At 37.4% G+C, this 12649-nt stretch overlaps 1 long non-coding RNA gene across 1 annotated transcript; it reads left to right on the forward strand.

Annotated features, from left to right (window-relative positions):
* The first annotated feature begins 339 nt into the window (after positions 1-339).
* On the forward strand, positions 340-2996 carry LOC144382127 (uncharacterized). Its single transcript, XR_013448541.1, has 3 exons — positions 340-415; positions 2341-2729; positions 2831-2996. It is a non-coding gene; the product is annotated as an uncharacterized LOC144382127 (long non-coding RNA).
* The last annotated feature ends 9653 nt before the right edge of the window (positions 2997-12649 follow it).

Below are 12649 nucleotides of genomic sequence, written 5' to 3' on the forward strand. Positions count from 1 at the left end.
GTGAAAGTTTTACTTCTTCCTTACCAATTTGGATGCCTTTTATTTCTTTTTCTTGTCTGATTGCTGTGGCTAGGACTTCCATTACTATGTTGAATAAAAGTGAGAGAGTGGACATCCTTGTCTTGTTCCTGTTCTAGGGCAGAAGCTCTCAGTTTTTCACCATTAAGTATGATATTAGCTGTGGGTTTTTAAATATATGGCCTTTTATTATGTTGAAGTATGTGCCCTCTAAACCTAGTTTGTTGAGAGTTTTTATCGTGAATGGATGTTGTACTTTGTCAAATGCTTTTTCTGCATCTATTGAAATAATCATATAGTTTTTATCCTCTCTCTTGTCAGTGTGATATATCATGTTGATTGATTTGCCAATATTGAACCATCCTTGCATCCTGGGAATAAATCCCACTTGATCTTGGTAAGTGATTTTTTTAATGTATTATATGCTTCTAGGAATTTATCTATTTCTTCTAGGTTGTTCAGTTTGTTAGCATATAATTTCTCATAATGTTCTCTTACAATCCTTTGTATTTCTGTGGTGTCAGTTGTTATTCTCCTCTTTCATTTCTGATTTTGTTTATTTGAGTCCTCGCTTTTTTTTCCTAATGAGTCTGGCTAAAGGTTTATCAGTGTTGTTTATCTTTTCAAAGAACCAGCTCCTGGTTTTATTGATCTGTTCTATTGCTTCTTAGTTTCTATTTTGTTTATTTCTGCTTTAATCCTTATTATTATCTCCTTCCTTCTACTGGCTTGGGGTTTCGTTTATTTGTTCTTTTCTTCTAGCTCCTGTAGGTGTAAGGTTAGGTTGTTTATTTGAGATTTTTCTTCTTCTTGAAGTAGGCCTGCATTACCATAAATTTCCCTCTTAGAAACACTTTTGCTGCATCCCATAGATTTTGGCCCATTGTGTTTTCATTTTCATTTGTCTCCACGTATTTTTTTTTAATTTCCTTTTGATTTCTTGGTTTACTCATCCATTGTTTAGTAGCATGTTATTTAACCTCCATGTATTTATGTTCTGTCCAGATTTTTTCTCTTGGATGATTTCTGGCTTCATAGCATTGTGGTCAGAAAGATTCATTGTATAAGACTAATCTTTTTGAATTTGTTGAGACTTGTTTTGTGGCTTAATGTGTGATCTATTCTGGAGAATGCTCCATGTACACTTGAAAAGAATGTGTATTTTGCTGTCTTAGGATGGAATGTTCTGAATATATCTGTTACATACATCTGGTCCAATGTGTCCTTCAAAGGCACTATTTCCTGTTGATTTTCTTTTTATATGATCTATCCATTGATGTAAGTGGGGTGTTAAAGTCTCCTACTATTATTGTATTAGTATTGATTTCTTTATGTTTGGTTATTAGCTGTTTTATGTATTTGGGTGCTCCCATGTTGGGTACATAAATATTTACAATCGTTATATCTTACTTTGGGATAGTTCCCTTTATCATTATGTACTGTCCTTCTTTGTCTCTTATTATAGTCTTTATTTTAAAGTCTATTTTGTCTAAGTATTTCTACTCCAGCTTTTTCACTTCCATTTGCATGATACATGTTTTTCCATCCTTTCACTTTCAATCTGCATGTGTCTTTAAGCCTAAAATGAGTCTCTTGTAGGCAGCATAGAGATGGGGCTTGTTTATCCATTCTATCACACTACATCTTTTGATTAGAGCCTTTAGTCCATTTACATTCAAATTAATTATTGATAGGTATGTACTTATTGCCATTTTGTTACTTGTTTTATGGTTGCTTTTGTAGTTCTTCTTTGTTCCTTTCTTTGCTTGCTCTGTTCTCTCATGGTTTCCTGCTTTTCTTTAGTGATATACTTAGATAACTTTTTAAAAAATTTTTTGCATATCTATTACCAGTTTTTTTTTATTTGTGGTTATAATGAAGTTTATATACAACATCTTGTGCATATAACAGTCTATATTAAGTTGATGGTAACTGAAGTTTGAATTCATTCTGAAAAAACTTTTACTCCCCCCATGTTTTAGGTATATAGTGTCATACTTTACATCCTTTTCTGGGTTATTTACACTTATGTGGGTGTTGTGTAGCTGTATCCATGCAGCAAGGTGAGTTTAGGGTCCTCCTACTCCACCATCTTCTCCCAGAAGTCCTTAAAAAGCATCTTTTACAAAGCCATGGGGGAGAAAAGAAGAGCTTAGGGAAACAAAGTGAAACAGAAAATTGCCTCAAAAGTGTTTATTTTGTCACTTTCCCAACCTTCCTAAACTGCGTCATGAGCTTAGCATTCTCAGATGATGAAGGCTATGTGTGTGAACACTGGTAAATGACAGCTGATTGGGTCATGCCCATCATTTTTTCTTATAGGATGTAGTCCTAATCTATGGGGCTGCTGATGCAAACCTACAAAAGCCAGTTGAAGAAAGCCGATCTGCGAGGATGCCTAGAAGCTCTTTAGTCCTTTCAGAGGCTAAAGGAAGTAAAACTCTGCTAAGAAGATTGTCTGCTTTCGAGAAAGGGTTACAAGAATCAAGGTTTGTAACATGCCTGTCCTCACCCTGTGTGCAACGCTGAGAAGGCTTCTGAGAAGGCATCCAGCCGTGGCTGGCATCATGCGTCCAGCAGCACTTGAGTGTGAATCTCCTCATGCCTGCAAGGTTCAGCCTGGAGCAGGGTGTGCACATGTTAGAGCTGCACATAGACTCTCCACACTTGTCAGCAACAGCTGTGAAATCTGCCCCCGGTCTCCGCTTCAGGTAGGAAATTTCATCAGTCAGAATAACACCTGGCCCTTGCATAGAGTTTTGTATTTATAAAAATGTTTTCACCTATGTTATTTCATCTTATGAATTCATAGAAGATGAAAGCGGAAGAAATCTCGGATGTTGTGACCTCCATGGAGCAAAAGGAGAAATTGAATCCAAGAAAAGTGATCACTTTGCCTAAAATCAAATAGCTATTTAGCAGCAGAGCTGAAACCAATATACAGTTGTGCTCTCAAGCCTGTGACTTTTCCATTACTATCACGTGGCAAGCTCATTTGTTTCCCTGGATCTCCTCCAACTTTTTCTTCTTCTTTTCTTCTTCTTGGCCTATCTTACTTTTCATCCTTTTATGCATTAAAGGTGACCCACTTATGTCAAAATTTAATAATTTCTTATTTTTGTTGATTCTTTCAAAAATTGACTGAAAACTGATTTTTTTGCCAGCAAGCTGGTACACTTTCATACATACACTTTAGTATGTCTCACATACTGAAAAATTAAGCATAAGTATAAATGGTAATTAGAGTTGTTTTCCTTGTAATGCAATGATTTATACTTGAGTTGTTTCCTATCAGATTTACCACAAGTTGGAATCTTCTAAGCAAGTACTCCCTTACATATATTCTCTCTCAGTGGACAGGCACTAATGAAGTCTCTGTCAAAGAGAATGTTTCTTAAACTCATCGCTGATGCCAGACACTAACTACATCAGGTTTTCTATTCTGTGGTGGAAAAAGGAGAAAAAAGAAAAAGAAAATCATTTATATCTAAATTCAATTTTGGTAAAAGGGAGAGAATTATATCCAGGTCAAGTTCCAATCCAGTGACGTTTGAATAAATTGAGATACTGTATCTTCAGAATTCAGTCCCTGGCATGCTTAGCACTCAGAGACATGCCAATAGTTAAAACAGCATTGCACAAAGTTGGAATGATACCCTTTTGCAAAGGTGTGCATTCTCAAAGGATACCGACTCTATACTGATTGCTTTCCCCACTCAACATGTATAGGCTCAATAGCTACCAAAAGGCTGCTTTGGTACCGCAGCACCAAAAGGCATATGCTCTGGCTACTGGCTGGGAGATTGCTGAAAATTCTTACTTAGGAACCTTCAGAGGCATCCTCTTGATTGATCAAAGACACACTATTCTCTTCCCTTGCCCATAATCCTACTCCATGCTGCCAATATCATAACAATTTTCTGCAGGATTTCCTATTTGAAAATGCTATGGTAGAAATTAGAAATCCGAGCTTTTTCCTAATTCACTTATAAATTTACCCACAGTACTTATTTTGTTTTTCCTAAAATGGGGAGAAAATTACTGTTCCAAACACCAACTACCTTATGTATATTCAGCGAAACATTTTTTTCTAGTTAAAAATCTGTGTAACTTAACTGACAAAAGCAATGTTTTTTTAATAAGTAAAAATAATATCTTAAGTAAATCTAAAAAGATCTCATTTGTCATTAACAATGCTGACTACAAAATAACTATGATCAATAAATTATTTTATTAAAACTTAAATAATTATAGGTATTAGTTCATAATTATATGTTAATTGGTTCGAGGAAACATCTTTCTAAACAAGATCTAGGATATTTCAAAGGTCCTTCTCATCTTCTGCAACACTCCTCTTCTTAGTGGCAGAAAGCTAGAAATTTTCTACAAAATTCAAGATACAGAAAGTTTTTAAGGGTCTAGTGCCTCTAAATTTTAACACAGAAATTTGGACTGGCAAAGAATATTACATCCAAGAAAATGCTTTCATGCTAAAGGTTAAATTACAGAGAGAAAAATTCAACTCCAAACTTTTTCACTGCTTAAGGAGATTGAAAAGAACTCATTGCTGCTACATGAACCAGCCACACAAGCAAACTTTTCAAAAATAGTTACGTACAGATCATACACCTTTCATAAAAATTAATGCAAAATGGCTCAGATGCCTAAATTTAAAATTCTAAATTTCCTAGAAGAAAAAACCTAGGTGCAAATCTGCTTGACCTTGGGTTTGTCAATGAGTTTTTATATATAATATCAAAAGCAAAGAAAAAATGGTAAGTTGAACTTTACTAAAATTAACAAAAATTTCTGCTAAAGACACTGTTAAAAGGATGAAAATAAAAAGCATTGACTGGAAGAGAATATCTGCAAATTACATAAAGGACTTGTATCCAAAATATATAGATAACTCTTAAAGGTCAGCAAGAAAACAACCCAATTTAAAAATGGGCAACTAGGAACAGACATGTCATCAAAGATGACATACAGATGGCAAATAACCGTATAAATAGATACTCAACACCATCTATCAGTAGGTAAATACAAATTAAAACAACAATGAGATCTCACTACATCTTATTAAAATATCTGTAATACCAAAATCTGACAGTACCAATTGATGACAGGGATGTGTAGCAACACAAAACCTCATTCATTGCCGGTAAGAATACAAAATGGTAGAGCCACTTTGGAAGACTGGCAATTCCTTACAAAGTTAAACATAATCTTGTCATACAATTTAGCAATTGCACTACTATTTACCCAGCTAGTTTTAAAACTTATGACCATGCAAAAACCTGCACACAAGTATTTATATTTATAGAAGATTTTGCCCCAAACTGGAAAAAACCAAGATGCTCTTCTATAGCTGAATAGAAAAACAAAACAGAAATATATCTACATAATGTAACACAGTTCAGCAATGAAAAAGGAATGCTCTATCAAGCCATGAAAAGACATATATGCAACATAAATACTTATTGGCAAGTGAAAAAAGCCAGTCTGAAAAGTCTCCATGCTGTATGATTCCAATTAGGTGATATTTTGGAAGTGGCAAAATTACAGACGTGAAAAATAGATCACTGGTTGCCATAAGAAGGAGGAACCTTGAATAAGTGAAGCACGGGGGTTTTTTAGGGTGGTTAAACTCTCTCGAGTATGACACTATTGGTGGAAAGGGACCCTATGCATTTGTCAAAGCCCACAGACTTTTGCAGCACAAAAAGTGAACCTTGATGTATGCAAATTTTAAAAAGTCCTTTAGGAGGTCAGGAATCTCAGGATGGAATACAGAATTGACAGAAGACTAACTATATTGTAAGTGTATGAAACAACCTCACTGAAGGGAGTGGAGGAAAAAGGTTCTGAATTTGGAAATAACTATTGTCTGTAAGACTCAGCAAAACATTAGCATTGCATTCTACTTGATAAAGTTTCTCACGGGGGCGTATGGATTAGCAATTCTGAAACCACTATGCATGGATACTGGAATTGAGATAGTAAATAAATGGTGGATGGTGGGAATAAGTTTTCTTACTGTTGTTATGGAGGGCTTAAATAAGCAAACAGTGGAGGCTAGGATGATCCATGTCATAATGAATTAGAGGGATCATACTGGAGATAACAGTATGAACTCATGTTTAGTTTAACATAAGCACAGATGGCTATGTATAGAGTATGACCTGTATACACAGATTAGTATACACACATATACTTCCTTGCTCTGTCAGCTGAGAAAACCTAGAAGCAATGAGACTCCAGTAGCAATAAGCAGTCCTTGGTTTCTAATACCATCTGCCAATGAAAAGAACCAAGAGTTAGAGGAGCCAGCTGAAAGAGCTCTCAATGGCTAAAGCTGAAACAATTGAATGACAAAATTAAGTAATATTAGATTATAACCCAAAGTGTAAAGTAAATGTCCATGAGTCTATACTGATAAAAATGACGGAATATATATAAATGGAGGGAAATAGATAAATCTCCTGTCTAGAGAATTCTAAATAATTTATGTAGATACTCCACCCTCAAGGAAGTAGACTATAAAGTCACACACTTTTTTTTTTTAACTCCCCACTCCTTAAGTGTGGGCTGATAATAGTGGATCCTTTCTAAAGTGTATAGTACAGAAAGGGGGAAAAAGAGCATATTTACAGTAGAGTAACCTGACAAATACTAGCTCAACCCAGTGATCAATGTGAACATCAATACTGATTAGTCATGTTGATAGTATGTATCCTAGCTGCGCTGTGATAAAAATGACACTTACCCTCTTTGGACTTCCTCCACAAAATCCATAACCCTAATCTGGTCATGAGAAAAATATCAGACACATCCCAATTTAGAGGCATTCTACAAAATATCTCACTAGGACTCCTCTAAATTGTCAAGATCATCAAAAACAATAAATATCTGCCAAACTGTTAGAGCCAAGAAACATGAAAACTAAATGTAAGGTGGTAGCCTGGATGGGATCCTGGAAAAGAAAAAGGATATTAGCTGAAAACTAAAAAAAAAAAACCGAATAAAATGTGGACTTTACTATGTAAGGAATAAATGTATTGGTATTGATTCATTAATTGTGACAAATTTACCATAGTAACATAAAATAATAGGGAAAATGGGTATAGAGTATTGGGAATTTTCTATATTATTTTCTCAATTTTTTTATTAATCTAAAACTGTTTTAAAATAAAAAAAGTTTACTTAAATAATTATGTTACGAATTTATCAAATTAACACTTAGTAAGTGGTGCACAGGATGCCAGACGGTGAGACATGGCTCAACAACAGACTCAAAAGGAAATGAAATGGAAAAGTTGGTTCCTCACGGGGCCTGGAAGAAGTCCTGGCATATTTCCAGGGGCCACATGGGAAGGTCAAGGCAGAGTGCAGACGGAAAGTCAGGATTCTGGGGTGCTGCCATTAATAGGGTCTATGGGTAGGGTGCTTTGGGGTCCCAGGCTAAAGCCAGATTGGTTAATCCAAACCAAAAGAGTGGAGTTTTGGTAAACCAAAGAGGAAGAGGAAGACACTGGGAGACAGGAGAGAATGTTGATCACAAGTTCTGTTGGGGAAGTTATATTTATATTTACTTGTGACTCTGTACACTGCTATGGAGAGTTTAGCTAAATTATTCCATAATATTTTTCTCTTAGCATCCATTTCCTGTGGCCAAGTGGCCTGTGTGGGCCTTGAATTGACAATATGCCTCGCTTGAGCCCATACCCTAAATAACAGCCTATAGAGTGTTAAGTGTTAAGATCTGGTATGACAACTCCAACCACCTTCACCCTCATGGGAGACATTCTCCCCTACATCCCAGGCCTTCCCTTTGTGCACTCCTTAGATACGACCCCCTGTGGTTTACCAAAATCCTGCTCTTTTTGGTTTCAGTTGACCAATCTGGCCTTAGCCTGGGAACTTCAAAGCACTCCACCCACTCACTCACCCTAACAGAGACAGTGCACCTGGTCCTGACCCTTTCTTTCCGTCTGCACTCAGCCTTGACCTCCCCCTGTAGCCACTGGAGGTGTTCTGGGTACTTCCTCCGGGACCTGGGAGTAATAATCTGTCTTTCAGGTACTCCTTCTGGACCTGGGAGTAATAATCTGTCTTTCAGGTACTTCTTCCAGGACCTGGGAGTAAAAATCTGTCTTTCAGGTACTTCTTCCGGGACCTGGGAGTAATAATCTGTCTTTAGGTACTTCCTCCAGGACCTGGGAGTAATAATCTGTCTTTCAGGTACTTTTTATGGGACCTGGGAGTAATAGTCTGTCTTTTAGGTACTTCCTCTGGGACCTGGGAGTAATAATCTGTCTTTCAGGTGCTTCCTCCAGGACCTGGGAGTAATAATCTGCCTTTCAGGTGCTTCCTCCGGGACCTGGGAGTAATAATATGTCTTTCAGGTACTTCTTCTGGGACCTGGGAGTAATAATCTGTCTTTCAGGTACTTCTTCCAGGACCTGGGAGTAAAAATCTGTCTTTCAGGTACTTCTTCCGGGACCTGGGAGTAATAATCTGTCTTTAGGTACTTCCTCCGGGACCTGGGAGTAATAATCTGTCTTTCAGGTACTTTTTATGGGACCTGGGAGTAATAGTCTGTCTTTTAGGTACTTCCTCCGGGACCTGGGAGTAATAATCTGTCTTTCAGGTGCTTCCTCCAGGACCTGGGAGTAATAATCTGCCTTTCAGGTGCTTCCTCCGGGACCTGGGAGTAATAATATGTCTTTCAGGTACTTCTTCTGGACCTGGGAGTAATAATCTGTCTTTCAGGTACTTCTTCCAGGACCTGGGAGTAAAAATCTGTCTTTCAGGTACTTCTTCCGGGACCTGGGAGTAATAATCTGTCTTTAGGTACTTCCTCCGGGACCTGGGAGTAATAATCTGCCTTTCAGGTGCTTCCTCCGGGACCTGGGAGTAATAATATGTCTTTCAGGTACTTCTTCCGGGACCTGGGAGTAATAATCTGTCTTTCAGGTACTTCTTCTGGGACCTGGGAGTAATAATTTGTCTTTCAGGAACTTCTTCCGGGACCGGGGAGTAATAATCTGTCTTTCAGGTACTTCCTCCGGGAAATGGGAGTAATAATCTGTCTTTCAGGTACTTTTTCCAGGACCTGGGAGTAATAATCTGTAGTTAAAGTACTTTCTCCAGGACCTGGGAGTAATAATCTGTATTTCAATTCCTCTTGTGGTGTGTTGTTGAACTGCAATGCTCACGAGAGCCACAATAGCTGCTGTTAGGGCACACAGGTTTGTGAGGAGGCTAGTGCCAGTTTAAAGTCACTGAATGCTGCCTGACCAAATACAATGGATGCTCAGGCAGCAACGCCATGGCGTAGCTTAGCTAGACTCTTGACCCATGTACCCAAAACAACCCCACAGGGCCATTAATGAGATTATAATTGATGTGTTTGACTATCAAAAGTAATTGAGTGAAAGAATTAGTGAAAGATATATACCAAACTAACCAGTTTAAAAAGGGACAACTACAAATTCCAGCTCTGAAAAATAATTGCATATAAACAGGAAATAATGATATTAACAGAAATTCTGACATAAAAGTATTGAAAGGCTAGGGACTTAAGGAACGTGTGTGTTGTGTGAGGCAAAATTCTACAGACCATGTATCTGAGTTGAAAAATCAAGGGAAAGCAGTTACATGCATTAGAGCAAGAGACGGGACTACAGAAGAAAGAGCTCGTGTGGTTAAGAGCACTTGCTTCTGAGTATCAAGGCTCAGTGCTGAGGCTGCTGTCAACTGTAGGAAGAATAAGACTTGCAGGAACTTTTGAATTTTCAAACTGTATTTTTCTAAAAAATATGTTAAGAATATAAAACAAAAAGTAGTGTGTTTAACAGAAAAAGAATTAGACCAAAATTGAAGAAACTCAAGTTCTATAACTAACAAGTTATAAACTCTGAGCATAGCACCACGGTAGGTCTTCATTTTCTCATCTCATGAGGGATCTTCCACTCTTAGATTCTAAAGTAGTAGAAAAATACATACCAATTATTTTATCTTATTTTATTTTTTTTAAGATTTTATTTATTTGAGAGAGAGAAAGAGAGCGAGCATGAGCAGGGTGTGGAGAAGGGTGGAGGGGCAGAGGGAGAGGGACAAGCAGGCTCCCCACATGGGTCTCGATCCCAGGACCCTGACACCATGACTTGAGCCGAAGTCAGACACTTAACCAACTGAGCCACCCAGGCACACCTACCAATTATTTTAAAGAAATAATGTATCTTTAAGATTTTTGAAAAACACAGAAGTTACTGGAATGCTTGAAGATTAAATGGAAAAAATAGGGTAGTGAAAATGTAGCGTTCAACATGTGTCAAACTTTGCAATGTAATTCAAACAACGAATAACTGTTAGGATAGCAGGCTCATAGATATTTCAGTTGTTATAATCATGAACAATAGTGTGGTTTTACCAAGAAAAAGTACTGCCAAATATGTTTTGACAAAAATTTATCTGTAGCAATCAATTGGAAAGTAAATGGCTAAAGGAGGACATGAGATATAAGGCATTAGTATATTTAAAAATATTATTTTTAAAAATTAGAATTGAATTTGTCATGCAACTATAGTTACCATCAAGTGGCTTGAAGTCAGTTGGAAAATTCTTTATCCAAAAATTATAAATGTATCCAACTTTGAAAGGTGGCTAGGCTGGTACAAAGACTTTTATGGTCTTCATTTATGATAAAAAAAAATACAGTGAATATGATACCACTGGGTAGTTAGTATGTCTTACAGTCATTACTATAGACTAAACATTTGTAAAAGGGACTTAGAACTTATAATTTTGTGCATTCAAAGAATAATAAAGGAACTTGCCACGAAAAATCATTTTTTTCTTGGGGTGCCTACGTGGCTCAGTCAGTTGAGTGTTAGACTCTTGATTTCAGCTCAGGTCATGATCGCAGGGTCATGAGATCCGAGCCCTGCACTGGGCTCTGCAGTCAGCAGGGCGTCTGCTTGAGATTCCCTCTCTCACTCTCCCTTCGTCCCTCCCACCCTCCACTGAGTGCACACGCTCTCTCTCTCTCTAAAATAAATAAATAAAATCTTAAAAAAAATAATTTTATTCTTTAGGGAAAAAGTAAAATTTTAATGACAGGAACAACAACAACAAAAAACCCCTGCATTAATGGTTTAAGTAGCTATAGTTTACATAAGAGAGATGTAACATAGTTATTTTAAATTGCAAGGGATGGGATGGGGAGTAACCATTCTAGGGCTATAGTGTGACATTAGATGCTATTCTAACGCATTGCATATTACAGGGGTGGGAGAGGGGGTGTGATCATGTCAGCTTTACCAGAACAGATGATTAACGAAAGTTTGGAGAAATGGGTAGAAGTCATCTTTACAGAGGGCTTTGCATACAGCCAAAAACTCTTTACCACTTTATCAGATGGGTAAAGAAGGATGTAGAAGAGGTAAAATGTGAAAAAGGTTTTAGGACTATTAATGTGGTAGTTGTGTGGAGGAAGAAAATGATACAAGTTAACAGATGACTTCAGGTTTCCATGTATCTAGGTTGGAACCCTGGCTCTGTATGACCGTCAGAAAGTTACTTAAACACTTTAAGCCCCCAGTTTTCTCATAGGATTGTATGAAAATTAAAGGATATATTTATATACCGCACTTGGCACGGTGCTTGGCTCAATAATCAAAAACTTAAAAAAATGCTTTGCAAACAAAGAAAAGTGGGTAAGATGCCAAAGTCTGAGAATCTATTTGAGAGACCAATAAAATAGTTTAAGGAAACATCAAGGAAAATAGAATTAAGGAATGAATGAAAGGAGTAATAGGCCTTAACGACTAACCAAAGGGGCGAAAAAGACCAAGGGGTTACTGTTGACTCTAAAGCTTAGTGTCTGAGTGACTAGAAGAACCAGGGCTAAACCTGTCAGAAATGTGAACTCCAATGAAGGGGAGGAAAGAGCAGGGGAATAGAAGGAGAATATGAGTTCTATTTTAATTGCATTGGGTGTGAGGTGACAATGAGACTTCTGGTTAAAAAAAAAAAATCTAGCAGACAATTGGAGATACAGTTTTGTAATATCCCCCTCTAACCACTACCTGCAGGCATATATTAAGATTCTGCTCCCATTCATGTTCTTGTATCTATAGTCTCCCTTTTGGTAATTTCAACCAATTCCACAGTTTCAACTAGCATGCTCTTTTTAAAGTCTAAGGCCTACTGGAAATTTCTACTTCAATGTCTTATAAATACCTCAAACTCACTGTGTCCCAAACCAAAATTGACTTTATCCTTAAAAAGGCATCTCTTGGGGCACCTGGGTGGTGCAGTCGGTCAAGTGTCTGACTTCGTTTTGGTTCAGATCATGATCTCAGGGTCCTGAGATAGAGCTGCTTAAAACTCTCTTTGCCCCTCCCCCCTCTGTCCCCCCTCCGCAACCCCCGGTGCTTGCATGCACGCGCAGCTCTCCCTTTCTCTCTCAAATAAATAAGTAAATCTTTAAATAAATGAATAAATAAAAAGGCATCTCTTACTGACTTACCTGATTCTGTTAATAGAACCTCAAGATCACTCAGAGTACGCAACTTGGAGTAATCACTTATGTCTTCTCCCTTACTGGCAAAATTCTGTTAAATGG

Source organism: Halichoerus grypus, chromosome 6, assembly GCF_964656455.1.
Source record: "Halichoerus grypus chromosome 6, mHalGry1.hap1.1, whole genome shotgun sequence".
In the NCBI taxonomy this organism is placed as follows: Eukaryota; Metazoa; Chordata; class Mammalia; order Carnivora; family Phocidae; genus Halichoerus; species Halichoerus grypus.